Genomic DNA, 13,987 nt, shown 5'->3' with positions numbered 1-13,987 from the left:
CTTAGAAATGTGTCTAGTCCTTCTCCGTTTACAGAGGAGGGCCCTGAGGTCCAAGGAGAGTAACTTACTCAAGGCCAAGTTAGTGGCGGAGCTGGGATTAGAACCTGGGCCCCTGCATCCAGGTTCTGGCTGTTCCTCTACTACCCCCTGCCCCACCCCACCCACATTAATGACTCCTGCTTAGACGGGTTATGTGAGCTGACGCGAGCCAGTGTGAACCAACACATGTGCAGCTGTGCCGGGTCCGCTTCCTCCATGAATACCTCACGGTAGTCTATGGTGCCGGCATATACACGTGTGTATAGAAGCTTCCCGGATGGGAAGTATATCCAGAACAAAGGGGCTCTGAACCCACTTCTTGGCACAGGTGCCCTTCTCGGTGTTCATCCTTTGCTTCCAAGTGCAGGGGGGCAGGAGTGTGTACACGAACACACCTGCACACACCCACCCTCCCTCACCGTGGGAGCTGAGAGGCCACGTGACTTTGTTCCACTCTCCCTCCGGCTGTGGGAGCTACACATGGCTGCCCGGCTGGCAGCTCGGCCGGGAGCATTTGATTAGAGAACTGCAGAGTAATTGCCTTTAATTGTGGAGCCTAAATGGAGCAGGGAATTGCACTGCGGGTTTCTCTCCCCCAGCACTCCCACCCACCAGCTCCAACCGGCACCGGTCGGCCCCAGTGGTGGGGCAGGTCCAGGCTCCTTGCAGAGCTGTGTGAGCTATGGGGCTGTGGGGAAAGGAGGACGGGGGCAAGGGAGTGGCTGAAGGACGGCAAAGGAGAGTTCCGGGGCTTCCTTGCCATGCTCCCCACCTGTCACGCCAGGTAACTGAAATCAGCTCTCCCCAAAAGTCACGGCCGCCTCCTTCTTTCCCTCCCCAGCTCATGAATCTGCAGAAGCCACAATCCCCAAATCTGACCTTTTCTTAACACAGTTTTCTAAAATTCCTCTGACCCAACATCACTTCTGTGTGTAAGCAGACCTAACTCACCCCTCCCCACTCCGGGATCTCCTTCTAAGCCCCCGCAGAAGTGGGATCCAAGTCTTGTCTCTGCCCTTCCTTTTCCTTCACCAGCTCCATTTCTCCTTTTCTTCCCAAACGCTGCTCTACATTTTCCTCTTCCAGGAAACCCTCCTAGCCCAATTCCTTGGCCCCTTGAGCAAATATAACCAGTCACATCACTCGGCCCTGCTGTCATCACCATGTACAGGGATTCCTCTCTCAAACGATCAGGGGTTATGCCCATGATTTTGTTTGTCACATGGCAGAGGGCAGCAGGTAGGTGAGGGCGTTTGCCCTATGTTTATGCCCTATGTCTCCTATATCCAGGAGAATGGGAACCTCTCCTCTAAGGCAGAAGGCCAAGCTCCCTCCTCCATCTGAATCTCCCTGAACATCTGACATCTATCCACATTGGTTGTCAAACAGAAAGAGGACTGAAAAAGAGGTGGCCGGGGGCCCAGCGTGGACTGATAACCAGAATGGGATCTAGCATGAGGCAGCCTCTTTACTCTTGATTCAGTGTGCACATTTAGCTCTTTGGTTCTGCAGGGGCCAGGAAGTTAGAAACAGGGTCCCTCTCCCATACTCCATGAATGGCTCCCCAACTCTGCTGACCTGACCTCTCATTCATGTTTTCTAAAGGATAATCCCTTTTGAGCGATTAGGGTGGCAGGTGCTGAGATCCTGGGGGAGGGGTGGGTCAGGTGAGCAGCCAACATTATTAATTCAAGCATTGCCCTCATTATTATTCAAATTTATTCATATCCTTGCGCATTTCTCTGGTGCAGCTACATGCCGCAAACTCTCCACACTCACGTTTCTCCTTCCCATGGCCCCCGGAGCCCAAGTCAAGGGCTTAAGAGTGGGGTTGCTGGTGAGCCCTGGCTCAGAGGTGGAATTTATATGCATAGCTTTCCTGCATGAAGCCTGGACACCCTGGTCTCTTGCTGAAGTCTCTCAAGGACAGTGAGCAGCTGGCCCTTGTCCACTTGGTATGGAGAGGCAGCTGACCCTGCGGCAAGATGGAGTCGGGCAGCACTTGAAGTAAGAATCAGGAGATGGGGGTCTTACAGAGAGGTGAGGAGTGGTGTGACTTGTCAGTTTCTCATTCGGGCCCCCACTTGCTCATCTATACAATGACAAGCCTGGACTAAGGACCGCTAGTTCCCTCTGTGCTCAAATACTAAGAGCATAGGTTTAGGAGACAGACTATGGTTTATATATTGCCTATGTGGCTTCCTCACCCAGTGACCTTGGCCAAGTTTCTTGCTAGGCTTCATTTTCCTCCCTGGTAAACTAGGGAATGTTAATGCCCGTTTCTGGACGGCTGTCACCGTCAAATGAGATGAGGTGCATGCTCTGCTTGGTTCAGTCTCTTGCCTATACACAGTAAATGGCAGCTATGATCATTATTTCTCCTGAGCAGTTAGACAATTAGAGGGACAACAGGAAACCTGAGCAGGAACATGACAAAGAAGGTGGTGTCTGACTTCCTGGGAGTTTTGAAGTTTCCTCTTAATTTAGGCCTGGTTGAAGCAATTCAGTCCAGACACAGGGGGATGGAAGTAAAAACGCTGCAGAGAGTTGGGAATTTAATTCTATGGAAAGGCAGCCTAGATCCTGAGCCTACAAAAGCCACAGGCAATGTTTTCTGGTCCCAACACAGCCCCTGCAGTCAACACAGAATCCCAAATAGAGTTCAGACGCCCCTGGGTTATGCCAACCTGGCTTATGACTATGGGAACGCCCCAAGTCTGCCCTCACCAAGTCCTGTTCTGTCAGATCTGTATACACTAAAGCTTTGTCACCTCTTCATGACTTCGAACAGGCCTTTCCCTGGGGAGGACACTGCTCCCCCTGTTCCCTCGGGATTCAAACAGCCACCTCCTCTGGGAAGTCTCCCAGGACTTTTGTGTGTTCCCTCAAGGCCTTCCTACTCACATCTCACTTCTGCTGTAGTAGGGTCCACGTTGCACTGGCCACCCCATCCCTGCTGGGCCCCAGGGGCAACTCCAGGAGTCTGGACCATGTCACTCATCATCAAGCCCATCACCTGGTGCAGGGCCTGCTGCCTGACACACCCCACATGTTCCGAATATGTCTGTTGACTGAGGGAGTGGGAGTGAGTAAATCTGAGTTCACAGTCCTGCCTGTGAAATCTCCATCCAGAAAAGGAGCCAGCGCATGCCCCTGCCCTGAGGGGAGGCTCACAGACTTCCACAGAGGCAGAGACAGGCTGGGCGAGTAAAGGGGACAGCACCCTCCTCCCAGCGAGAGGAGGAGCAATGCTGGGCAGAACTTGGAGCCTGAAAACAGAGGAGCCGAGGAGGGAAGGGCAAGGGAAACAGGCTCTGGTCAGTTCTGACATATGGTCGTGGCGAGAGGGATGTGGGAGAGCAGAGGAGAAAGCCTAGAAAATGAGCAGTGAGGTGCAGGGTGCAGTGGCAAACACCTGTAGTCCCAGCACTTTGGGAGGCAGAGGCGGGTGGATCACGAGGTCAGGAGTTCAAGACCAGCCTGGCCAAGATGTTTCTATTAAAAATACAAAAATCAGCTGAGCGTGGTGGTGGGTGCCCTGTAATCCCAGCTACTCGGGAGGCTGAGGTAGAGAATTGCTTGCATCTGGGAGTCGGAGGTTGCAGTGAACCGAGATTGCACCACTGTATTCCAGCCTGGGCGACAGAGAGAGACTGTGTCTCAAAAAAGAAAAGAAAAAAGAAAGTGAGCAGTGAGATGCAGGCCTGGGACAGGGCATGGCTGCTCAGTCAGCAGGAAAGGGTGAGGGGACCCAGCAGCATTACAGTGTAAAAGGGGGTGAGGTATTGGTTTGACCTTGAGTGTCAAGAAGTCACCAAGAACCCAGTGCAAGTGGTCTAGGCATACATATGTGTGCACATTCTATGTCTCAGGCCCTGCTTGCCTGGCCTTCCACCACCCATGCCGCAAAGCAGAGCCTGCCCTGGACTGGGGGTGACATTTCAATCCTGTGCCTACCCCTGCATCCACTTCCAGGCAATAAAACCAGTGCCAAACAGAAACACAAAAAAAACTGCTCTATGTGGGGGTTGGGGAGGTGACCTCAGGGGGCCAAGTGGGAGGGGAACCAGGAAGGTCCTGACCACTGACATAAAGTGAAAACAAGACCAGCCTCCCACTGCCGGTCAAATCCTGGCAGCTCCAGTCTGGGGCCAGCCAGTGAGAGTCTGCGCGTATGTTTCAAGTGTATTCCAACCTGCTTTGATCTTGCTCCCTCCCTGTCTTCAGACACCATCACAGCTGTGGTGAGCTCTTAAGCAGTCATTGTGAAGACAGGCAGAGAAAAACCGAGCAGCACACCCGTGTGCCAGGGCACGCACACTCACACATACTCACATGCACCCACACGGTACCCAGGAGAAGGCTGACAGAGGCGCGGATGACGCCGAGAAGTAAGACAAAGACACCCACACAGAGGCAGAGGGAGAGCGAGGAGGGAACAGAGACTAGAGTGACAAGGGAAGAGGCGAGCTCAGTGGAAAGAGCCCAGGGTGGAAAAGATGCAGGTCAGACCTCCAGGGATCCAGAGAGAAAAGCACCAGGAGGAGCCAGTGAAACAAAGACACCCACAGAGTAATAGAGACCCAAGGCAAAGCAGGGAGGAGGGAGGCAGAGAGATGGAGACCAGCAGAAAGACAGGGCGGGGAGGGGAGTGGGGGCCCTTGTGGCACCCCATCTTCTGCTGTAGTGTTGGACACTCCGTTTTTCTGACCGGGAAAGAGATTATGAGGAGGCCCAGCCAGGGTTTGCAGGGAAGTGAATAGCCTAGTGAGGAGGAGATCAGAGCCTTGATGGGTGAGGGGAGCACAGAGGGACTCTGGGGAGAAGTTAGGAGAGCAATAGGGGATTGGGCGGCAGCTCTGTGCCTCTTCCCCAGGTGAGGAGCGGTGAGAGGCGTCAGAACCCCAAGTGCCCACTAGCCTCCCCTCTGCCTCTCTCTCAGACATCCTTCCTTTCAAGTCCGTCCACAACCTTCACCACCCGCACCCCATAACACAAAGGTCCTCTAACCTCAGACTGGGAATCACCCCCTCCCTATTCTCCTGCTGCATCGTTGGTGCCTCTGGTTATAACACTTTATCACAGCCTGTCTTGGATCGAAAATTACCTGTGTGTCTGTTTCCGTCTCCCCCACTCTCCTGGGAGCCCCTGTATAACAGTGAGGCTTTGATTTACCTTCTTTGTCCCTTCAACCCCAGCAATGTTCCTTAATAATAAACACCGCCAATTATAAGATGCCAACTATGTGCCAGGCACCGAGGCGGATGCCCTGCAGACATTGTTTCTGTATCATAATCCACTATTATTATCTCCATTTTACAGAAAAGGGAAATAAGGCTCAGGGTGCTTCAGGTACAGCTGTTACGTGGCAGAGATGGGACATGAACTCAGGTATTTTCTGCTACAGGGAAATCCAGGAAGTCTCTCCTAAATAGACTAGATTCATGACCTCTACTTCGAAGAGAACTATCAGTGACCTGATTTCTGGCCATCTCCCATTCCTGCTTCCCGCCCTTCAGCTTAGACTCCCATCTTAACTCTGTTTACCCCCTGGGAGGCTGCACTCCTCAGGTCGGGCTGGCCAGCACTCCACAGCCACACAGGACATGTCCCACATGCTGCCACAACACAGAAGGTTTGGGGTAGAGGTCCCTACATGAAGGGAAGAGTGGTACCCAAGGCTGGAATCCCTGTTAACAGCATCCAGAGAGGTTTCGGTGATTCATGAAGCACCAGCCTTCAGGCCACCAGTGGCCACAAGCAGAAGCAGCCGCTGCTTATAAAGGGCCAGTCGCTATTCTGTGCAGCGGACTGATCGCCTGCCACTTCTATACACAACAATCCAATGAGGCAGGCACAATGACTATCCTTCATAAGAAAACTAAAGCTCAGGGACATTAAGAAACTTTCATCTAGTCACACAGCTGGTAGGTATCAGACAAAGCACAGCGAGGATCCAGACCACTGGCTCCCTTGGAATGCCATCTCAGCAGCCCGGCCACTGCTGTCTTTTCTTGGAACCTCCCAGCTCAGGCCACTGTGCAAACCTGTCCACAGGGGCCTCTTTATCTCCCCTTAATACTGTCCCCTCACCTGAAGCATTCTCTCCCTCTTAACACTGATCTTCCTGGGGTGACTATCCTTGTTCTCCACCTCCCTGCTCCATCCTCATCATAGCACTGGGGTCCAGAGCCAAGCCAGTCTCTGAACACACTTCCTGCCCTTGCAAAGGCCTGGGAGGACGACGAGGTCGAATCCCATTTTTGATGAAGAACTAGGAAGTGACCTCTAAATCTATCCTAGAGAGGATGGAAATGCCTAGATTTATGCGCACGTGCGCGCACACACAGACCATATACTTCTTATAGGGACACATGCACCATAACACACAAGCACATGCATTTACCATCAAGCACATGAGCACACACATCCTTCCCACATTCAAGTACTTGTCCCTGCACCGATGGATGCCCGTCTGCTCCTGTGTCTCTGCACACGTGCCCTGATGGTCATGTTCCCAGAGCCCAGGCTGCCAGGCCAGCCCGGAACCAGAGAGGGAATGGGGCCAAACACATGAGATGCCAGGGAGCCAGGCGGCAGAGGAGGGGGTGGTGGAGGACAGGCCCTGTCTCCCCGGATTTATCAAACGAGCAGTAATGAACCCCCTGGGCCAGAGCAGTCCCCATGCTCTCCACTCCAGATCGTGCTGCTGGTTCAAAGGGAAGTCTTTGATTTGCACCGACAGCTTTCAGATGGAACTAAATCTCTCCATACTCCACTCTCCCTCCCTCTCTGCTCTCACATCTTGGCTCCCCCCGCCCCTGCAGAATCCTGTTCACCTCCCCCCCAGTCATTCCCTTCTTCTCTATGAAAAATATAGAGGTCCCAGAGAGGTCCCCTTACATTGGGTTCTCTCAGAGAAAAGAGGATTTCAATTCTCTAGGCTGGGCCTTCGAAGGAGGAAGGAGAGAAGAAAGGGAGAGATTGGCACTTCTGACAGAGGAGGAGAAAAGGCAAGGAAGGAGGAGGAAGGGAGGGGAGTGCTGGGCTGGGGCTGGGCAGGGAGAGGACAGACAGAAAGAAACCTGGCCAGGGCCATGGAGGCGGGCAGAGGCTACCCGGAGGAAAGCTCTGTGCCTGCCCAGCTACTATGGATGAGGGGCCTGGGTCTGTTGATTTTGCCTTTTATATAGCCTGGCCCAGAACCCTAAAATGTCAAATTTTGATATGACTGACTTTAGAGACTCTTAACTCCCTCCTGTGACAGGTGAGGTATCAGGGGTCAGAAAACTCCATGACCTTGCTCCCAGTGGATAATCTCAGAGGACTGACTATGGGTAGATGTCAGGTGACAGGGGAATCAGACAAAGAGTGGGAAATGACAAATGGCATTCCCCAAAGACAAGTTTCCAAACATTTAAGGACTATTATCACCTCCTGTGTCTGCCCACCAAAGCGCTCTGGCTTCATTTCACAGTTTGCAGTGAAAAAAGACACTCAACAGTAGGAGCCTCAAAAGCCCAGACTGAATCCACCTTTACCGCCTTCCCACTTCTGGTCCTTTCTCATCCCAGGAAGCCGAAGCCATGGGCAGAAGAATCAATCTCTCCTCCCTCACTCCAAGCGGCTTGGCCACCGCCACCCTGATGTCCTTCTCTAAGGCTGGGGGTATGGTAGGGACAGCCGTAGGGGAATCTTTCCAGGGACCAGATGGGGTTTTACAAGTGGCCAGCGTCTGGCCTGGTTTCCTTGCATCTGAGCAGGCTGCAGAGGCCAGCTGCCGTGGGCGGCTGGCACTCACAGTGGCAAGGCAAGACGGTTTACTGTTCTGAGTCTGTGGATTAGTCACCCAAAGAGGCAGGAACAGAGTCCTGAAAACGCAAGGGGGATCAGCCCAGCACAGCCCTGCCAGGAAGAGGCAGAAGAACTCCAAGCCAGAAGTGAAGAGGTGTGGGCTTGTCTGGTCCTGGTTCTGCCACCAACTTGCTATATGACTTGGAGCAGTCATTTCACTTACCTGGGTCTCAGACTCCTTAACCTGTAAACAGAAGGAGAAGATTCACTTGGCCCCCATGGACCTTCCCAGTGTGCTCAGATTGCACCCCTGCCTCCTGCTCTCCTGGGGCCTCAGTCAAACTGAGGACACTTAGCACTCAGCACCAGACTCCTGGAAGTAGTGTACCTGGGCCCACCCTGGCATTTCTTCCCTGGAGCATTTCTTCTTTCATCCTGCAGGGTTGTGGAGGGAGGGCTGCGGGTCTGCGTCACTAAGACGGAAGCTGAGGACTCAGATGAAGTATCCAGCGTAGGAGAAGAGAGGCGGTCCTTTCTTTTCCCACTAGAAACTCCCATCAGAGTTTCTCACATCCTTGCCAACAGGCTCATGGTGGTGCATGGTGTTTAAAGATCAGGCAGGCTGGGGTCCCTGAAGTGACCTGCCAGCCCAGACCCACTCACAGGACTCTGAGCTTTACATGGAAAAGGCTGGCAGTGGTGGCTGGAAACACTCCCACCTGCCCCATTTCAACCTCCAGCTCCGGGCACCTGGGCCAGGCCTAGTAGGCCAGCTCTGTGCACATGTGCCCTGGCAGGGGCCCCTGAGTATGTTTTATGGGAAGGACAATGGGACAGGGAGCCTAAATGTGCTGGCTATAGCAGGTGCTACCGACAGGCAGGAGCAGAAAGCGGGTGGCAGGCCCAGTGGACGGTTCTGCTGAAAACCTGAATTTCAATCTGGCTTTAGTGGGCAAGAGAAGGAAGGTGGGGGAGACAGAAGGCAGGTGGCAGGCAGGGACTTAGTTCAGTTAGGAAGCTAAGAGGAAGGAGGGCAAAAGACAAGGAGGGAAGGAGGCGGCCGAGCAGAAACTAGGCCAGGGCCAGAGAAGGCTGCAGGAGATGGAGGAAGGCACCAGGAGCTGGGGTGGGAAAGCAGGAATGGAGGGGCAGCCTCTGTCCTCCCCAACCAGGCCCTGCACCTGCCTCCCGGACCTACAGGAGCACAGGGAGGCGGGGCCCAAGGCTTGACTTGCCAGCAATCCCCGGGGTCCACACGGTGGGAGGGAAAGAAAGCCAGATGCGGGACACTGAAGGAGCTGCCTCGATGTGCAAAGGCAGACTGGGAAGAGACAAAGATGGGAAGAAAGAGTCACAGGCAGAAACAGAGAGCAAAGGAGATCAAAGAGAAAGCTGGTTGTGGGAAAAGTGAGCAAGGGGCTGTTAAGATTGTTTTAAGGTTGGGTAAGGAAGAAAGGTGCCCAGAGGACACCACGGTATGAAGGAACCAGGGGACAGGACAGAGACAGGTAAAGGAAAGACAAGAGAACTTTCTAGAATGATGATGAGAGGTGGGTGGGAAAGGCCTTGACGGTCACCCCTCCAACATTCTTTATTTTGAAGGAGCTGAGGGTCCGTGAGGGAAGGCGGTACATGGGATGGGCATGTCTCCAAATTCCTGGCGGCTTTGGCGGTGGCCTCACTATGACAGAGGGCCCCTCTCTAGAAGCAGAAACACCCCAAAGCCTGCTCTTCCTGCACTGATGGTGGGGCAAGAAGAGGCTCTTCCTGGAAATCCTCCTTCATGGAAAGAAGAAGCAAAAACAAGGTGGGGAGAGGGGAATTGTGGAAGAGAATGTTGGGAAAATGTCTAAAAAATGAGAAGTGAGAATCAAGGAAAAAAAATGTAAGGAGACCATCTGGGAGAAGAAAATAAGAACAAAGATAAGGAAAGAGGAGCGAGAGAAAAGAAACTGGAGAAGGCTGAGGGGAAGGGGCGGGCGGCAGGGGCAGTGAGGCTCCACGGGCAGAAATCCGGGCTGCAATTCCCACCCTTGGGCCTCATCTGAAGGTCTTGAGCTTCTAGATCAGAGAAAAGGAGTGAAGTCCTTGGGAAATGGAAGGATGTTTTGAAAGGATTAGCCAAGGAGGGAGAGAAGAGAATGAGGTGGACTATAGTCCAGGTAACGCACGAGGTAACAGAGGGCAGGGTCTTTGTGTCTCCCACAAACACAGCTCACAGCTCGCCTCCCTCCCGCAGGCATCCTCAAGGGGCTCTGGAACCTTGCCCTCTTAGAAGGGAGGTCAATCAGTTTCATCTCCTGCCATCCTGCCTTTTCCTGGGCAGGCACAAAATTTTTCCTGGGGTCTAACCCCGTTCCCTTCTTTTACATAAAAACCATCCCCTCTGGGCACGACACCTCCCTCCAGGCTCCAGAATGAAGGCAAGTGGAAGTTCTGCTCTGAAGACCCCCACTGCTTGCTTCAACATTCTTAGTTACCGCTGTTTCGAACAGAGCTTTGAAGCCCAGTCTGAGAGGAGCCAGGATTGTACCTGGGTCCCTGCAACAGGCTGGAAGCCCAGGAAAAAATGCAGGCTCGTCCCAGACCCTCTCTCGAGGTCTCCTGGCACTTTTAGGAACAGTCTCTGGAATAAACAGCCTCGACTCAGAAATCCACAAAGGGCTGGGCAACAGTCAAGGGCACTGTCTCCTTGACCCTGAAACCAAAAGAACCAGAAGTAAATTCAGGTCTTCTGATACCCGGCAAGCGCTCTAAAGGACAGTTCTGTTTCTAATTTTAACAAGTTTTATTACATTTCTATGCCCTCTCACCTCCCACTCCGCCTCCTGCCCCTGTTTCCCACCTCAAAATTAAAAAAAAAAAAAAAAAAAGGCCAGCAGGTTTAGGTGATAGACATTATTCTCCTTCCAGAGGCTGGAACCCGTTATCACAAATAACTCTGCAGATTTTTCTAGAATTTGCATACAGACTATCTGGGTCTATGAGCGAGGTGAGCAACTAATACGGGACAGTGCAGGACTCTGGGAATGCTGGAGACAGCAATTCTCCCTGGATCCACACTAGTGCCTCTAAGAAAGGCTGGCCTGGCAGACACTAGACATGCCCATAACACTGGTGTCCCCAGACCCCATCACTGCGCCTTCCATACAAGCCCTAGGATAAACATGAACAGCTGTAGATCCCAAGGAATAGATACTGTTATTCACATAAGAACTTTCTTTTTTTTGAGACTGAGTTTAGCTCTTGTTACCCAGGCTGCAGTGCGATGGCGCGGTCTCGGCTCACTGCAACCTCTGCCTCCTGGGTTCAGGCAATTCTGCCTCAGCCTCCTGAGTAGCTGGGATTACAGGCACGTGCCACCATGCCCAGCTAATTTTTTGTATTTTTAGTAGAGAAGGGGTTTCACCATGTTGACCAGGATGGTCTCGATCTCTTGACCTCGTGATCCACCCGCCTCGGCCTCCCAAAGTGCTGGGATTACAGGCTTGAGCCACTGTGCCCGGCCCTTCACATAAGAACTTTCTAATAGCGCATAGCAGTGGCTTCCCATCACTAGAGGTATTCAAGATAAGGCTGGATGGCCACCTGGCAGAAATGCTCTGGAGGGCTCTAGGCAATATTTAGAATTGCTTTCAATTCTGGTGCTTTAGGATTCTATTTACACACCATATATCTTCTTCTTACTTTGGACTTACACCCAAGTAATTAATTTGTAACAGGTCAATTAGGGTGGAAGGAATTCTTTAAACAGGGCCATCTGAAGGGGAAAGAACAGGTCAAAAAACAGTGTAGGATGGAAGTCAAAGGTATACATAAAATCTTTTCCCCACGCAGTTAACCATAAGATGTCAGAGAAACGGTAATGAGACTTGAACATGGTCACGTGGATTCAGACCTGGAGTTTAGTCTGCAGCTATAGTGTTTTTTATTCTGGCTCTTTTTCCAGATGGCTAGATGGCAAACTTCTTTTTTTTTTTTTTTTTGAGACAGAGTTTCGCTGTTGTTACCCAGGCTGGAGTGCAATGGCACGATCTCGGCTCACTGCAACCTCCGCCTCCTGGGTTCAAGTAATTCTCCTGCCTCAGCCTCCTGAGTAGCTGGGACTTCAGGTGCGCACCACCATGCCCAGCTAATATTTGTATTTTTAGTAAAGACGGGGTTTCACCTTGTTGACTAGGATGGTCTCGGTCTCTTGACCTCGTGATCCACCCGCCTCGGCCTCCCAAAGTGCTGGGATTATAGGCGTGAGCCACCGTGCCCGGCCTGATGGGAAACTTCTTCAGGCAATAAATGTAATCTTAGTTATGCATCATTCACACACACCACAGGCGCTCAATAAATGCTTATTATTTGGTTATTAATAAATTCTTACTGTTTGGTTATTGTTTGGTTACGGATTAAGGATGAATGTATAAAACAGCACCTTCGGCTCTCTGCTCCTCCTGTTTGACAGACAGCTGCATCTTGTCTCCCGTCGCCAGCCACATCCCTGAGACACCGTGGGGAAGGTACGGTCGGAGTCAACGGATTTGGTCGTATTGGGCGCCTGGTCACCAGGGCCGCTTTTAACTCTGGTAAAGTGGATATTGTCACCATCATTGATCCCAACTACATGGTCTACATGTTCCAGTATGATTCCACCCATGGCAAATTCCACGGCACTGTCAAGGCTGAGAACGGGAAGCCCATCAATGGAAATCCCATCACCATCTTCCAGGAGCGAGATCCCTCCAAAATCAAGTGGGGCGATGCTGGCGCTGAGTACGTGGTGGAGTCCACTGGCGTCTTCATCACCATGGAGAAGGCTGGGGCTCACTTGCAGGGGGAGCCAAAAGGGTCATCATATCTGCCCCCTCTGCTGATGCCCCCCTGTTCGTGATGGGCATGAACCATGAGAAGTATGACAACAGCCTCAAGATCATCAGCAATGCCTCCTGCACCCACTGCTTAGCGCCCCTGGCCAAGGTCATCCATGACAACTTTGGTATCGTGGAAGGACTCATGACCACTGTCCACTCCATCACTGCCACCCAGAAGACCGTGGATGGCCCCTCTGGGAAACTGTGGCGTGATGGCCGTGGGGCTCTCCAGAACACCATCCCTGCCTCTACTGGTGTTGCCAAGGCCGTGGGCAAGGTCATCCCTGAGCTGAATGGAAGCTCACTGGCATGGCCTTCCGTGTCCCCACTGCCAACGTGTCAGTGGTGGACCTGACCTGCTGCCTGGTACAACCTGCCAAATATCGTGACATGAAGAAGGTGGTGAAGCAGGCGTCGGAGGGCCCCTCAAGGGCATCCCGGGCTACACTGAGCACCAGGGGTGTCCTCTGACTTCAACAGCAACACCCATTCTTCCACCTTCAATGCTGGGGCTGGCATTGCCCTCAATGATCCCTTCGTCAAGCTCATTTCCTGGTATGACAATGAATTTGGCTACAGCAACAGGGTGGTGGACCTCATGTCCCACATGGCCTCCAAGGAGTAAGACCCCTGGACCACCAGCCCCAGTGAGAACACGAGAGGAAGAGAGGCCCTCACTGCTGGGGAGTCCCTGCCACACTGAGTCCCCCACCACACTGAATTGCCCCTCCTCACAGTTTCCATGCAGACCCCTTGAAGAGGGAGGGGCCTAGGGAGCCCCACCTTGTCGTGTACCATCAATAAAGTCCCCTGTGCTCAGCCAAAAAAAAAAAAAAAAAGAACCACCACCCTCCAGAGAAAATAAACTGGATTCAATATACACTTATTCATGTAATAAGTACTTATTGAATGCCTACCACATTCAATACAGAACACGTTCACATCACCACACGCAGCCTCATCCCAGGACAGGACCCACTGTCCTGGACCCTGGAATACAAAGGTGAACATGACAGACCTAGTCCTGTCATCGTCCAGCTTAAGGTCCAGTAGACACACCCAAGCACCAAGTCCATACAGTGTGAGGACAGCCATGATGAGGCAGCATGGAGGAAAGTACCGGAGGTGCAGGAAGAAATCCTACAGGAAGTGATTTCTATGACAAGCTCTGAGGGATGGGTAGGAGTTTTCCTGGTAAGCAGCGAGAGAAGGGAGAAGAAACTGTCCTGGGAAGGCAGTGGGCATAGACAGCAGTGTGAAGTGGGGAAAGCAAAGCCTTTTAGGATCCTAGA

The 13,987-nt window shown here is 52.4% G+C and overlaps 1 protein-coding gene and 1 pseudogene across 2 annotated transcripts in view; one reads left to right on the top strand and one right to left on the bottom strand.

The window, feature by feature from the left end:
• Positions 1-13,987, bottom strand: part of KIRREL1 (kirre like nephrin family adhesion molecule 1) — a 108,201-nt gene that overhangs the window by 21,549 nt on the left and 72,665 nt on the right. The window lies entirely within an intron of this gene.
• On the top strand, positions 3,756-13,537 carry LOC103789031 (glyceraldehyde-3-phosphate dehydrogenase-like; annotated as a pseudogene).

Source organism: Callithrix jacchus, chromosome 18 (assembly GCF_049354715.1).
Source record: "Callithrix jacchus isolate 240 chromosome 18, calJac240_pri, whole genome shotgun sequence".
Classification (NCBI taxonomy): domain Eukaryota; kingdom Metazoa; phylum Chordata; class Mammalia; order Primates; family Cebidae; genus Callithrix; species Callithrix jacchus.
This window is presented reverse-complemented; position numbering and strand designations above follow the sequence as displayed.